Genomic DNA, 14,997 nt, shown 5'->3' with positions numbered 1-14,997 from the left:
CCCATTTATTATTATGTAAATCCTTGCTGATGGGCTAGTCTGCTTGTTACTAGGGGGTCACCTGCCTAAGGGCTATGCTATGGGTGCATCCCAGATCAATAAAAGCTTGGTGAGGCCTGAGCACGGGGGAAGTCCTTTGGGACTTGCCGCCTGGTCCCCCAATATTGCAAAATTATCTCATGTCTTTTTCTCTCATTTGTTGTGTGGCTCCTCTTTCAGATACCGAACCCTACTCCACGCGGGTCGTGGAAGGAAACACTCGACAACATGGGCTTATCTCTGGGGCTCTGACAGCCCACTCCACTAGCTATATATAATTCTCTCACTCTCATTCTTTAGTGCAGCCCACTTTGGAGGTATTGATTCATGAATATATGTGAAAATCTAGAATACAATTTGAAATCATCATGGAAAGTTTGTTGGAATAACCTGTTCCTTGATTCAACACTCGCAGCCAATGGGACCAAACGTAGCCTGATTCTTCGTTTATGCCATTCCCTCTATGTAAACTGCCTTCCCTTCTCTTTCACCTCGAGATACCTCAACCTTTGATAGCCACTTTGTCTTTCTAATGCTCTCTCCAAAGGCTGAACCAAGTGTTCTTCCATCTGGTTCTCACAGTCTTTTAAATGTACTTCTATGATGTAGGACTGCATTTTCTTAAATTACTTCTCTGCATGTCTCTCCTGCTCTGAGAACAGGTCCAGTTATCACCCTGGCACTTCCAATTCCAGTATCAACGCATAGCAAGTAGCAGGCACTTGGTCATTCTCGGCAGAATTAACATTAAAGGTGAAAACTAAAAATGTCACCTGTTTAACAAAATGGAAACACTCTCAAATGAAAGAATATTCTCATGATTAATTTTGGCAAAACCTTTTTTACAAAGAAATCATCTGTGAACATTATAACTAATTGTAAATGCATTATAAAAGCAATGGTGAAGAATAAAGGAAAGCTCAAATGAAAATGTAATACTTGATTAATTCTAGAAAATCATTAATAATGCAGTGATAAATATATTGCTTTTTTTTTTTCTTTAGTTTTCTAATATCCACTACTCTTCCCAGAACTTGAAATCTGGTTTATAATTCGACCCTAGAAACAATGACTATATTCCAAGTCAGTGTATTATCTAAGATTATATGAAATCCTTCTTTATCATTAATCTCAAGGCAACATCTTACTAGTAAATAGCAGGAGAACGGAGAAAAGGGCAAAAAATAAAACCTGGCCAGTTAGGGTTTTACTCCTTTTACTCATCCTTACAGCCACAGAGGAAATCTTCAGATAATTTAGGAACTATTACATTCACTGAAACAATAACAGGTGGCAATAAAAAGAGCCATCAGAGAAATTTCTGTAAGGGAAAAGCTTTACCAATCATTTCAAAGCCTCCCTGGTTGCAGCACCCAAATTAGCAGCCACAGTCCCAGGAATACAGGCTCCACTGAATAGAGCAGAACAGCAGTACTAAACTAAGCTGAGGAGGTCTGATGCTGGTCTTTTTGCCAGCCATCTTTTTAACCAACTTTACTGAAGTATAATTTATATACAAGAAACTACACTTGTTTTAAGATAACCATGGAAAGTTTTGACAAAGTATAGCTACCACAATTTACAACCACCACCACCACCACCACAATCCAGATATAGAACATTTCCTCACCCCAAACGTTCACTGTGGCTCTTGCACTCCTAGCCCTAGGAGTGAAAGTTTTTCTGCTTTCTGTCCCAGTAGGTTAGTTTTCACTTTTTAGAATTCCAAATAAATGAAATCACAGATTATGTACTCTTTCTTGATTGGCTCCTTTGACACAAATAATTTTGGGGAGATTCTTCCATGTTGTGTGTTCCTTCCTCTTTATGACTGGGCAAAATTCCACCGTATGGCCATACTGCAGTTTGTGTATTCACTCACATGTTGACGGACCTTGGAGTTGTTTCCAATTTGGTGCTTTTATGAATAAAGTTGCTATGAATTTCACGAACGAGACTGTGTTGAAATATATTTTTATCTTAGGGAAATACCTATGCATGGAATTGCTAGATAATGATAACTGCTTGTTTAACTTAAACTGCAAAACTGTTTTCCAAAGTGTGTGTACCATTTTGCACCCCCTCCAGCAATATATGAGTTATAGATGCTCCGTATTTTTACCAGCACTTGATATTGTTAATCTTTTTCATAATTTTAGGCATTCCAGAGGGTAATGATGTATCACTATAGTTTGAGTTTGCATTTTCCTAATGACTAGTAATGCTAAATATCTTTTTATGTGTTTATTGGCCATTTTTATATCTTTTCTGCCAAGTATCTGTCCAAATCCTTTGCTCATTTACTATTGGGTTGTTTGCCTCCTTATTTTTGAATGGTGAGAATTCTTTATACGTTCTGGATACAAGTACCTTTTTCATATATATGTTTGAGAATAATTTCTCCCAATCTGTGGCATGCCTTTAATTTCATTGCATGGTTTCTTTCAAGGAATAGAAGGTTTTAATTTTGATTAAGTCTAATTTATCCTTTACATGTTTTTTATGGTTTGTTCTAAGAAAATATTGCCTATTTTAAGGTCACATAGACTGTCTCCTATACTTTCTTCTAGAAGTTTTATAGTTCTGGCCTTTATATTCAGGTCTATGATCTATTTAAAAATAATCTTTATATATAAAGAACATACTGAGATTCATTTTATTCCATAAAATTATAAATTGAATTATATGGAATAAAATTATAATATTCATTATAATTGAATATTCAGTTATTCCAATATCCTTTGTTGAAAATATTACCATTTGACCCACTGGATTACCTTGAAATCTTTACCAAAAATCAATTCTGTGTGTGTGTGTGTGTGTGTGTGTGTATGTGTGTATTTCTGAACTCTATTCTAGTCCATTTATCTATATACTAGAGGCCCGGTGCACAAAATTTGTGCACTGGAGGAGGAGGGGAGGGTGTCCCTCAGCCCAGCCTGCACCCTCTCCAATTTGGGACCCTTCAGGGGATGTCCGACTGCTGGTTTAGGCCCCATCCCACAGGAGTCGGACATCCCCCTCACAATCCAGGACTGCTGGCTGCCAACCGCTCGCCTGCCTGATTGCCCCTAACTGCTTCTGCCTGCCAGCTTGATCACCCCCTAACCACTTCCCTGCCATCCTGATCGATGCCTAACTGCTCCCCTGCTGGCCCAGTCACCCCTAACTGCCCTCCCCTGCCAGCCTGGTCACCCCCAACTGCCCTCCCCTGCTGGCATGGTCACCCCCAACTGCCCTCCCCTACTGGCCTGATTGCCCACAACTGCCCTCCCCCACCAGCCACCTTATGGCTGTGGACGTTGCCATCTTTGAGGGTGTGGCAGTCATCTAGCATATTCCCTCCTTATTGGCTGTGGGTGCCACCATCTTTGAGGGTGTGACAGTCAATTAGCATATCCCCTCCTTATTGGCTGTGGGCACCACGATCTTTGAGGGTGGGGCAGTCAATTAGCATATTCCCTCCTTATTGGCTGTGGGCACCTCCATCTTTGCAATGGCATGAGATCAATTAGCATATTCCCTCTTTATTAGATAGGACCTATTTTATGCTAATATTCACTATCTTAAGACCTGTAACTTATGGCATCCTGAAAGTATATAGTGTAATTTTTCTAACTTGATTCTTATTTTACAAAATTGTATTGGATAGATCTTCTGCATTTTCATATAAACTTTATAGTAATTGTACCAATATCTGCCAAAAAGAAGGCTATAGGATTTTTGATTGAGATGTTAAATCAATAGAATAATTTGGAGAATTTTGAAACTTTAATAGTTCTGATTCCTGCAGTTCATGAACATGATATAGTCTCATTTGTATAGATCTTCTTTAATTTTCTTAAGTAATATATGGTAATGTTCTAAGTGAAAATATTAAATATATTTTGTTAAATTTAGTGTTAGTTTTAAATAATATTTGTTTCTTTTCATTTGATTATCCAAATGTTCATTGCTAGTATTAAAAATACAATAGAGTTTTGCATATTGAACTGGTATCATGCCATCTGGCTAAATTCACTTATTATTCCTACTAGCTTTTTTTGCAGATTTATTAGGAATTTTTTACATATACTATCATATCTTTTGCAAATACTAGAAAGTTTTACTTTTTTCTTTGCAATCTATATCCCAGTTATTTTTTTATCTTGCCTGCCACAACAGCTAGGATCTCCAGAAAAATGCTGAGAAGAGTAGTGAAAGCATATATCCTTACCTGTTCCCAGTCTTAGAGGGAAGACAGCCAGTTCTTCATTATTAAATATGATGTTATTTGAAGGTTCTTGAGACTTCTTTTTTCAGGTTGAATAAGTTTTCTTCTATATCTAGTTTTTCAGGTTTTTTACTTTTAATCATTAATGAGTGTTGAATTTTTTAAAAGTACTTTTACTATACCTATGATGTTTTCCCCTTTATTATTCCTTTAATATGATGAATTGCATTGATATTGAATGCTAAGCCATTCTTGCATGTCTGGAATTAGTCTAATATGGTCATAATATTGCTGGATTTGATTTAATAATATTTTAATAATTTTTCTGTCTGTGTTCCTGAAAGATATTGGGCTTTAATTTTATTATTTTTAAATATATTTGTTACCAGGAAAATTCTGGCCTAATAAGATGGCTTGGAAAGTATTCCTTTCTCTTATATTTTCTAGAAGCTCTTATGTATGACAGGTATTATTTCTTAAATTTTTGCTTAAATTCACTAGTAATTCTGAGAGTAGAATTTTCTTTGTGAGAAGGCTTTTTCTTATAAATTCATGTTATTTAAAAGATATAATGCTATTCAGATTTTATTTCTTTTGTGTAAATTTTGATTATTTGTGACTCATGTCCACTTTATCTCAAATTTTTGTAATGTATTATCATCATTTATGTATCTTTTATCTGATGCACATGTGTAAGAATCTCTCTAGCATATATACTTTGTTTATCCTCTCCACTGAATCTGTTTTCTTTTACATTCATTTTTATTCTTATTTTACTTTCTTTGAGTTTATTCCTTTTTTTCTAAATGTATATCTAACTTCTTGATTTTCAACCTACATTCTTTTTCTTTGAAAAGCATTTATTATTATGTTTCTCTCTAAATACTTTCTTGCCCATCCCTAAAATTTTTATATTAATATATTCATTATCATTGAGTTCTAAGTCTATTTTCATCTTCATTATTATTCCTTTTTGACTTAGAGTTACTTAGAAATAGGTATTTTTAAATGTTCAAATGTGTGGGGTTCTGCATTTAAAAATATTTTTGTTATTGATTTTATACTAGATTGCATTGTTGACAGAAAATATGAGTTGTAGGACACCCACTCTTTGAAATTTGTTGAGGCTTGTTTTATGGTCTAGCACATAATCAGATTTGTTTGTTTGTTTTAATGTTCTTTATGTTTGTGAGAAGAATATGTATTTTTTAATCATTGGTTCTGTAAACATGATTCTATATATATTATTAACTTACAGTTGCTAAGTGTGGGTTACAAGTCTTCCATATATTCATTAAACATTTTTTAAAATATATTTGTAATTGATTTCAGAGATGAAGGAAGAGAGATAAAAACATCAAGGATGAGAGAGAATCATTGATCAGCTGCCTCCTGCACGCACCACACTGGGGGTCAAACATGCAACCCAGGCATGTGCCCTGACCTGAAATTGAATGGTGATCTCCTGGTTCATAGGTCAACATTCAATTACTGAGCCAACAGGCTGAGCTATATTCATTAAACTTTTAATATACACAACTATCAATAATTGAGACCTGTTGAAGTCTTCCATTCAAATATTGCATTTGTCCAGTTCTCATATGATTATATTAATTTTGCTCTATATATTTGGAGGGTTTATAAATTTCATAGTATATTTTATCTTTTTTATTGAGTTCTAACATTTTTTGAATTAAAACTTCCTGCTAAAATAAACCTTTTATCATTACATGTGTCTCTCTTTATCTTTAATTAAATTTTTGTCTTTTAAAATCTACTTTAATATTAATAACACCTAAAAGACGGAACGGACATCATCCAGAATCACAGGAAGGATGGCTGAGTGGAAATTCTACAACTAGGAGGAAAGAGAATATCATACCCAGACTCAGAGGAGGCGCAGTGCTGAAGTGAAATACTCAGGTGCGGAGTGCGCGCAGAGCGGGCTGGTGGCGGAGGGTGCGGTTGTTGTTTTCAATCGGGAGGGAGTTTCAGACTCTGAGCTCCAGATCCGGGCGAGTCTCTAGGGACCCAGACTCAAACGGGAGAAGCGGGACTGTCTGGCTTCGGTTGGAACTCGAAGGCAGCTTTCTCTCCGAGGTTTGCAGCGGTTGCTGGGACTCTGTGAGGCAGAGCCCCTAGGGACGGAACTGAGAGCAGCCATAACTGCTCGCTCCCGCCCGCCCTGTTTGATCCAGTGCGACCCGCCCCGCCCAAGCCCTGCACAGAGCCATTTGCCAGATAGTCTCAGGCAAAGGCTAGATTAGCACCTCCCCAGAGGACAGAAATTTTCCCACTGCAGACACAGCTGACTCTCACAGCCAGTTGGCCTGGAGGTCAAATCCCCCCAGTATTAACTACAACAATCAAGGCTTAACTACAACAAGACTGTGCACAAAGACCACTAGGGGGTGCACCAAGAAAGCATAAAAAAAATGCGGAGACAAAGAAACAGGACAAAATTGTCAATGGAAGATATAGAGTTCAGAACCACACTTTTAAGGTATCTCAAGAACTGTCTAGAAGCTTCCGATAAACTTAATGAGATATACAAGAAATCTAATGAGACCCTCGATGTTATGATAAAAAAACCAACTAGAAATTAAGCATACACTGACTGAAATAAAGAATACTATACAGACTCCCAACAGCAGATCAGAGGAGCGCAAGAATCAAGTCAAAGATTTGAAATGCGAAGAAGCAAAAAACACCCAACTGGAAAAGCAAAATGAAAAAAGAACCCGAAAATACGAAGATAGTGTAAGGAGCCTCTGGGACAGCTTCAAGCTTACCAACATCAGAATTATAGAGGTGCCAGAAGATGAGAGAGACCAAGATATTGAAAACCTATTTGAAGAAATAATGACAGAAAACTTCCCCCACCTGGTGAAAGAAATAGACCTACAGGTCCAGGAAGTGCAGAGACCCCAAACAAAAGGAATCCAAAGAGGACCACACCAAGACACATCATAATTAAAATGCCAAGAGCAAAAGACAAAGAGAAACTCCTAAAAGCAGCAAGAGAAAGAAACTCAGTTACCTACAAGGGAATACCCATACGACTGTCGGCTGATTTCTCAACAGAAACTTTGCAGGCCAGAAGGGAATGGCAAGAAATATTCAAAGTGATGAATACCAAGCACCTACAGCCAAGATTACTTTATCCAGCAAAGCTATCATTCAGAACTGAAGGTCAGATAAAGAGCTTCACAGATAAAGAAAAGCTAAAGGAGTTCATCACCACCAAACCAGTATTATATGAAATGCTGAAAGGTATCCTTTAAGAAGAGGAAGAAGAAGAAAAAGGTAAAGATACAAATTATGAACAACAAACATGCATCTATCAACAAGTGAATCTAAGAATCAAGTGAACAAATAATCTGGTGATCATAATAGAATCAGGGACATAGAAAGGGAATGGACTGACTATGCTTGGTGGGGAAATGGGTGTGGGAGATGCGGGAAGAGACTGGACAAAAATCGTGCACCTATGGATGAGGACAGTGGGTGGGGAGTGAGGGCGGAGGGTGGGGCGGGAACTGGGAGGAGGGGAGTTATGGGGGGAAAAAAGAGGAACAAATGTAATAATCTGAACAATAAAGATTTAATTAAAAAAAGAAATAAAATCTACTTTAATATTAATATTGAAACCTCAACTTTCTTTTGGCTAGCATTTTCCTGGGATATCTTTTCTCATTCCTTTATTTTTAAGCTTTCTTAGTCCTTATGTTTCAGTTGTTTCTCTTATAAACATGCAAATGAATTTTTCATTTTTTAAAATCCTCACCCGAGGATATATTTATATGTTTATTAATTTTTTGAGAGAGAGAGAGAGAGAGAGAGAGAGAGAGAGAGAGAGAGAGAGAGACCCATTATTGCTCCCCATACACACCCAACCGGGGATCAAACCCACAACCTAGGAATGTGCTCTGACTGGGAATGAACCCACAACTTGGTGTACAGGAGGACGCTCCAACAAACTGAGCTACCCTGCCAGGGTGGATTTTGCATTTTTATATCTAATAATCCCTTTTAGCTGTAGAGTTCAGTTAATTTATAGATATTATTACCTAGACTTGTTTCTATCTTCTTGTGCTTTTTCTCTTTGTTGTTCCTTTTTTTTTTTTTTTGGTTCTTTATTCTTTCTTCAGACAAATTGTCGGTTTGCTTTTTTATATTGTTAAGGTAAAATATGTATAACATACCATCTGCCATTTTGACCATTTTTAAGTGTATGAATGAGTAACACAATATTGTGCAACCATCACCACTATTTCCAAAACTTTTCATCACCTCAAACAGAAACTCTATAACCATTAAGCAATAACTCCCTCAGTTCTCTCTCCCTCCAGCCCCTGGTAAAAATCTTACTCTACTTTCTGTCTCTACGAATTTGTCTAATCTTGATATTTCACATAAGTAAAATCAGACAATCTTTGTCCTTTTGTGTCTGACTTTTCACCTAGCATAATATCCTCAAGGTTAACCTGTGTTGTAGCATGTATCAGAACATTTCTTTTTATGGCTGCATAACATTCCATTGTACATATACACCGTAATTTCTTTATCCATTCATCTGTTAATGGATATTAGGGTTGTTTCCACTACGCAGCTATTTTAAATAATGCCGCAGTGAACAAGGGTGTACAAATACCTGTCCAAGTCCCTGCTTTCAATTATTGTGGGTGTATAACTACGAGTAGAATTATGGTTTGTTCTCTGATTTTTTCCTTCTATTGACTGAAGATTACAAACTCTATGTCTTCTCTTTATTATCTTTTAAATAATACCTTGCATTCATAACAACTAAGTCTACAGTTAACTGCTCCAAACAATAAAAAACCTTAGAAATTTAACTCTGATATCCTCCCTCCTGGCTTACCTACTACATTTATTGTCAAGAATTAAGTTCTGGCCTGGCTGGCGTTACTTAATGGTTACAGCATCAGCCTGTGCACCAAAGGGTTGCAGGGGCACATGTGGGAGGCAACCAATCTCTCTCTCTCTGTCTCTCTGTCTCTGTCTCTCTCTCCTTCCCTCCCTTCCACTCTCTCTGGAAAATCAATGGAAAAATAACTTCAGTTGAGGATTAACAACAAAAAAGAATTAGGTTCTGTCTTCTTTTTAACCCTCAAAAGTATTCATTATCACTATTATAATTATTATTGCTGGATGCTGATATGATACAAATTAAATACAACCACTAGGAGACTAAAGAATGTATAACTTTAAAAAAAGGAGAATAAAAAAGTAAAATTTTGATTTTTTAAATGTAAAAGTATGCAAATTTTTTAAAGTTAGATACTAATAAAAATACATAAATGAGAAATAAGAATTCTCCAAAAACTTATTTCATACTGTTCAGAACAAAAAAAGCTCCACCAGGGTGGCAAATTTCAGCTCAAGGTTAAAAATCTGTGTTGTCTATTACGTCTAACTCTGGTTTGCTCATACCTATGTACTAATAGAATGTAATATATTACTTACCTTGACTATAGTAATGAGTTTCTGATCTATGTCATCTCAAGGACCCTAAATTCCTTCCTCAATGCTTTATTTGTGGGTTAACAGGCCAATAAGACTAAATCATTGATTTGTTCACATACAATTCTGAGTGTGCGGTAACACAGTTCCTGGCACTGGGGACACCGCACTGAATATACAGACAAAACTGAATGCCTTCAGCCTTGAATAGACATTTCTCCAAAGAAGATACATAGGTGGCCAATAAACACATGAGAAGTTGCTCAACATCACTAATCATCAGGGAAATGGAAATCAAAACCACAATGAGATACCTCCTCACACTCACAAGAATGGCTACTATTTTTTTAAAAAACACACACACCAAAACAGGTAACAAATGTTGGCAAGAATGTGGAGAAATTGGAACCCTGTGCATTGTTGCTAGAAATGTAAAATGGTGTAGCTGTTATGGAGAACTAATTCCTTAAAAAGTTAAAAATATAATCGCCATATGCTGTAGCAATGCCACTTTTGGGTACAAACTCACAAGAATTGAAATCAGGGTCTCAAAGAGAGATCTGTATACCCGTGTTCATCACAGCACTATTCACAGTAACTAAACTGTAGAAGCAATGGAAATGTCCATAGACAGAGGAACATATAAGCAAAATGTTATTCAGCCTTCAAAAGGAAGGAAATTCTGACCCCTGCTACACCATGGATGAACGGTGAGGACATTATGCCAGGTAAAATAATCCAGTCACAAAAAGACAAGATAATATGATCCCACTTATATGAGGTAATTAATGAAGTCAAATCATACAGACAGAAAGCAGAATGGTGGTTGCCAGGGACTGAGAGGGGGAGGGGAGAACGGGGAGCTATTGTTTAAGGGTGTGGAGTTCCCATTTGGGAAGATGACAGGAGGCGGATGGTGGTGTTGGTGGCACAACAGTGTGGGTGTACTTAATGCCAATGAACTGTACATGTAAAAATGGTTAAAATGATGTTATGTTACACATATTGGACTACAGTGAAAAAATTCCTTCAAGGAGTTTACATACAGTGAGAAAGTAAATGAACAAATAGACAAAACACATGATCTGCCAAATGGAGGAAGTGTTCCAGAGAAAAACAAAACAGGGAAGGAAGAAAGAGAATGCCGGGGTGGTTGCAGTGGTCAGGGAAGACTCCAACAAGGAGGTGATGTTTGAGCAAAGACCTGGTGTCACAGAGAGCTAGCTGTCCACAAACATTCATGGGTCTGCTTCCTAGAGCAGAACTGTTGCTAAGTGACCTCTGAGCCAGGACTACATCTCCCAGCTCCTCTTGTGTGTAGACACAGCCACGAAACCACTTGTCACCAGTGGAGATGTGCGTCATCTTACTTCTGAGCCAGGGTTTTCATGAATCTGATATGGCTTCTCCACTGTCTCTTTCCTTTTCTGCCAACTGAAGCAGTGCTGTCCAAGAGAATTGTAATGGAAGCCATGTGTGCTATTTTAATAAACAAAATAAACCGATGAATGAAACAGGCCCAGGGGCATAGAAGCATGACACAGTGATGGATCTCTGGGGGGGCGGGGGGGCAAGGCAGAGAATGACCAAAGAACTTATATGCAATATATGCATAATCCATGGACAGGCAATAGTGCAGTGAAGGCCTGGGGTGGGGCGGGAACAAGGTAAAGCGGACCAATAGGGGGAAATGGGGACATCTGTAATACCCTTAACAAATGAAGATAAATAAATGTAAAAATAAATAAATAAATTTTCAGGTAGCTACATGATTATAATAAAATTAAGTATAATATTATTAATATAAGTATAGTATCATTATTAATATAAATGTGAATCATTAGTATAAGTAAAAGATAATGGGTGAACTTCATTTTAATAAATGCAATTTTGAACCCAATATTTCCAAAAATTATTTCAACATGTATTCAATAGAAAAAATATTAGATACTTTATACTCTTTTTTTTTTTCAAAATCCAGCATACATTTTACACTTACAGCACAGTTTCAAGTTCCATTACCCACCTTTCCAGTATTCAGAAGCCACATGAGGCACCATTGGACAGCACAGGTCTAGAATATGGTAGAGCCACAGGATAAAAAAGGGTGGGTCCCTGAATCTCCATACTGAGGGCAGCTGCCCATTAAACAGGCACACCCATATGTTATCATTATATGAGAGAAAAATAAAAAATTTTGTGTCAATCTTCCAAAATGGGGGTCCATTTGTTACAGAAACTGATTCCTGGAAACACTGTATTAAAAACAAAAACAAAAAAAACTGCCATGTACAGCACTGTCTTAGCAATCAGGTAACAAGTAGCACAAAAAGACATTAGAAGCTGCAAATCAGAGACCTGTGATATGTAATGGCAAAGCTGCGCACGCATGCCTGTAAGACAGAACGAGAACCTAGTGATCCTGTAGCATCAGAGCAACTAGTTCAAAAGATCCAGAATGTCTATAGATGCTATATTAGTTTACTAGGGCTGTCATAACAAAATGCCACAGACTGGGTGGCTTATACAACAGCAAATTATTTTCTCACAGTTCTAGAGGCTGGAAGTCCAAGATCAAGGAGCCAGCAGGGTTGGTTTCTGGTGAGACCGCTTCTCCTTGGCTTTCAGAGAGCTTTTGCTGTGTCCCCACATGGCCTTTTCTCTGTGCTTATGTACTATGGGTATCTCTTCCTCTTTTTATAAGGACACCAGTCCTACCAGATCCGGGTCCCACCATTATTACCTTACTTAACCTTAATTACCTCCTTAGAGGGCCTATTTCCAAATATAGCCACACTGAGGGTGAGGGCTTCCACATATGAATTTTGGGTGACACAATTCAGTTCATAAAAGTTACAGAATGCTGCTCTCTGCACTGAACAAAGATGATAAAGAAATGTGTTCAGGAAAGAACCAGCTGGTTTGCAAGCAGAAATAAAAGATGACAAAGAGAATCTAGAAATCAAGGTTTGCAGGTTTGGAAGCTGACTGCTTCTGGGCAGCTAGCAGTAGGAGATCAGACCTGAAATGCTCTGAGCAAAGGCACCCATTAAGTTGTCTTGGTTAAGAGCAGAGATGTGCAAGGCGGAAACACAGATCGTGGTAAGTTAGCCTCTCCTCACCAAGCCTACTGTTTGAAGGGCCCTCAAGTTAGACCCATCAAAGTAAGAGAGAGACGTATAAGGGCAAGAAGGAGAAGAAATAGAGTCAACTTAAAAACCAATGATAGGAAAGAACTTTTGATATGGTTACTGGCATGTGGAACTAACTAGCAATCAAGGGAATAATGTCCCCAAAGAATAATGATCTGGGCCTTTAAAAGCCTGTGACTGTAAAATATCTTCCCGGGGGCCTCAAATATCCACCAGCAGGAAGCAGGCTGTGAAAGCTGCGCAAGCTCCAAGGAAGTCATATTCTTCACTGCTGATATCAGGTATTGCCAGGAAGGATTAATGGACAAAGTACATCCCAGAGGGCAGAGCCAAGGACCACAGAAAATAGTGAGCAAGCACCTTCTGTCCACTGAGCAGGACCACAGTCTAACGAAGGAATCTGCCCCACCTCCAGAGCTGAGCCTTCCTAATGCCTGCCCGCTGGATCCCTCACTGCTGTGGACCAGTCACTGCGTGGATCTCCCAGTCTACACTTTTCCAAATAAAAGTTTCTACTGTGGTTATCCTGTTCTTGGTCCATACTTTTTATGAGTATTTTTGGAGGGAAGTGAGCAGTCAGCTTGTGTTTGAATTCTTACGTCTCTGAAACAAAGGAACCCATTACCGAGTATGTAGACTTCATCCTGGATGTGGCACCTGGATGGAACTTTGGTGGCCAGAGGGTACTCTGTGTCAGAAATGGCTAGTTGTCCCATGAATCCTTACTCCCTGTCCAAAGTTAGATTCTTGCTGGGATGCATGTGCTCCAGAGCCAGTGATTATGACCATGGCCCCCTTGAATCCAGGTGGCCATGTGACTAGCTGTTTTCTCAAGAGAATGTGAATAGAATTGATGTACACCATGCGTCCACAGTCTGTTTCTCCTTCCATTAGCTAGAAGCAGAGGACTCAGAGGCCTGTCTAAAGAGATCGCAGAGCCAAAAATGGAAGGAGCCTGGGCCCAACGGTTGCCACACACAGGAAAGCCACCTGCCATCCAGGAGCACCATCATCAGCCCGTTACATGAGCAGAGATAAATTTCTGTTTGGTTAAGGTACTGCAAATTTAAGGCTTCTTTGCTGTGGAAGCTAACATTACCCTAATTAATATGCTCCTGGAAGAAATGAAGGAGACAGCTATGCCGCTCTCTGGACAAAAAGCATTCTAGGCAGAGGGAAGAGTAAATGAATGACTCTCTGGCAGGAGAATAAGTGTGTCCAAAGATAAGCAGGGAGCCTAGCATGGCTGAAGCAAATGAGTGGGAAAGTTGAAGGTGATACGATCACAGCTGCAAAAAGAGGCGGGATCTGAACACCTTGTAGAACACTGTAAGGACTTTGGCTTTTACTTTGAATTGGGAAGACACTGGAGTATTGGGAGAAGAAGGAGCACATGATGTGACATAATTTGGCTCACTGTAGCTGGTACTTAGGAACAAATTACAGAGGGTCAACAAAAAGAAAGACCAATTTTGACATTATTAAAACAATCCATAGAAGAAGTGAAAGTGGCTTGGAATCGGGAGGTTGTGGTAGAGGTGGTGAGCAGTGTTTGGAGTCTGGACATACCTTTAAGGTAATGCCAAAGATCCTTGTCTGAAATGCAGGCATATATAATATCCATGCTCTGGCTGGCTCAAGTCAGGGATCTACATGTGCATCGAGAGCAGAAATTGGCTCCTAAAGTGCTTGGTGTCCTCTGTAGTGAAAAGGACTCTGCCAATACATAATAGTATTATTCTTTCATTACAGGCATTAATAATTAATGTGTAAAAAAATGGATGAAACTAACCTAAAGTCTTATGAAACTTTCTGAGTTACTCAGCCCATAAAAACTTTACATTGAGGTTTAATGCTATTAAAATATATTCATCCTCAATACCATCTTTAATATCAACCATGAGATTGCTATTGGCCTGACAGACAAGATTGCATTGTGTTCTTTCAAACAGCCAACTTTGATTGCTCAAAAACAAAACAAAACAAAACAAAACAAAACAAAACAAAACAAAACACAAAAATGAGCCTACCATTTTTAATAGGAAAACTATCAAGATGTCAGTTTTACAGTTGTGAAATTCGTTGAAGCTGGCCTCACAGACTATATAG

This window comes from Myotis daubentonii, chromosome 2 (genome assembly GCF_963259705.1).
Source record: "Myotis daubentonii chromosome 2, mMyoDau2.1, whole genome shotgun sequence".
In the NCBI taxonomy this organism is placed as follows: domain Eukaryota; kingdom Metazoa; phylum Chordata; class Mammalia; order Chiroptera; family Vespertilionidae; genus Myotis; species Myotis daubentonii.
This window is presented reverse-complemented; position numbering follows the sequence as displayed.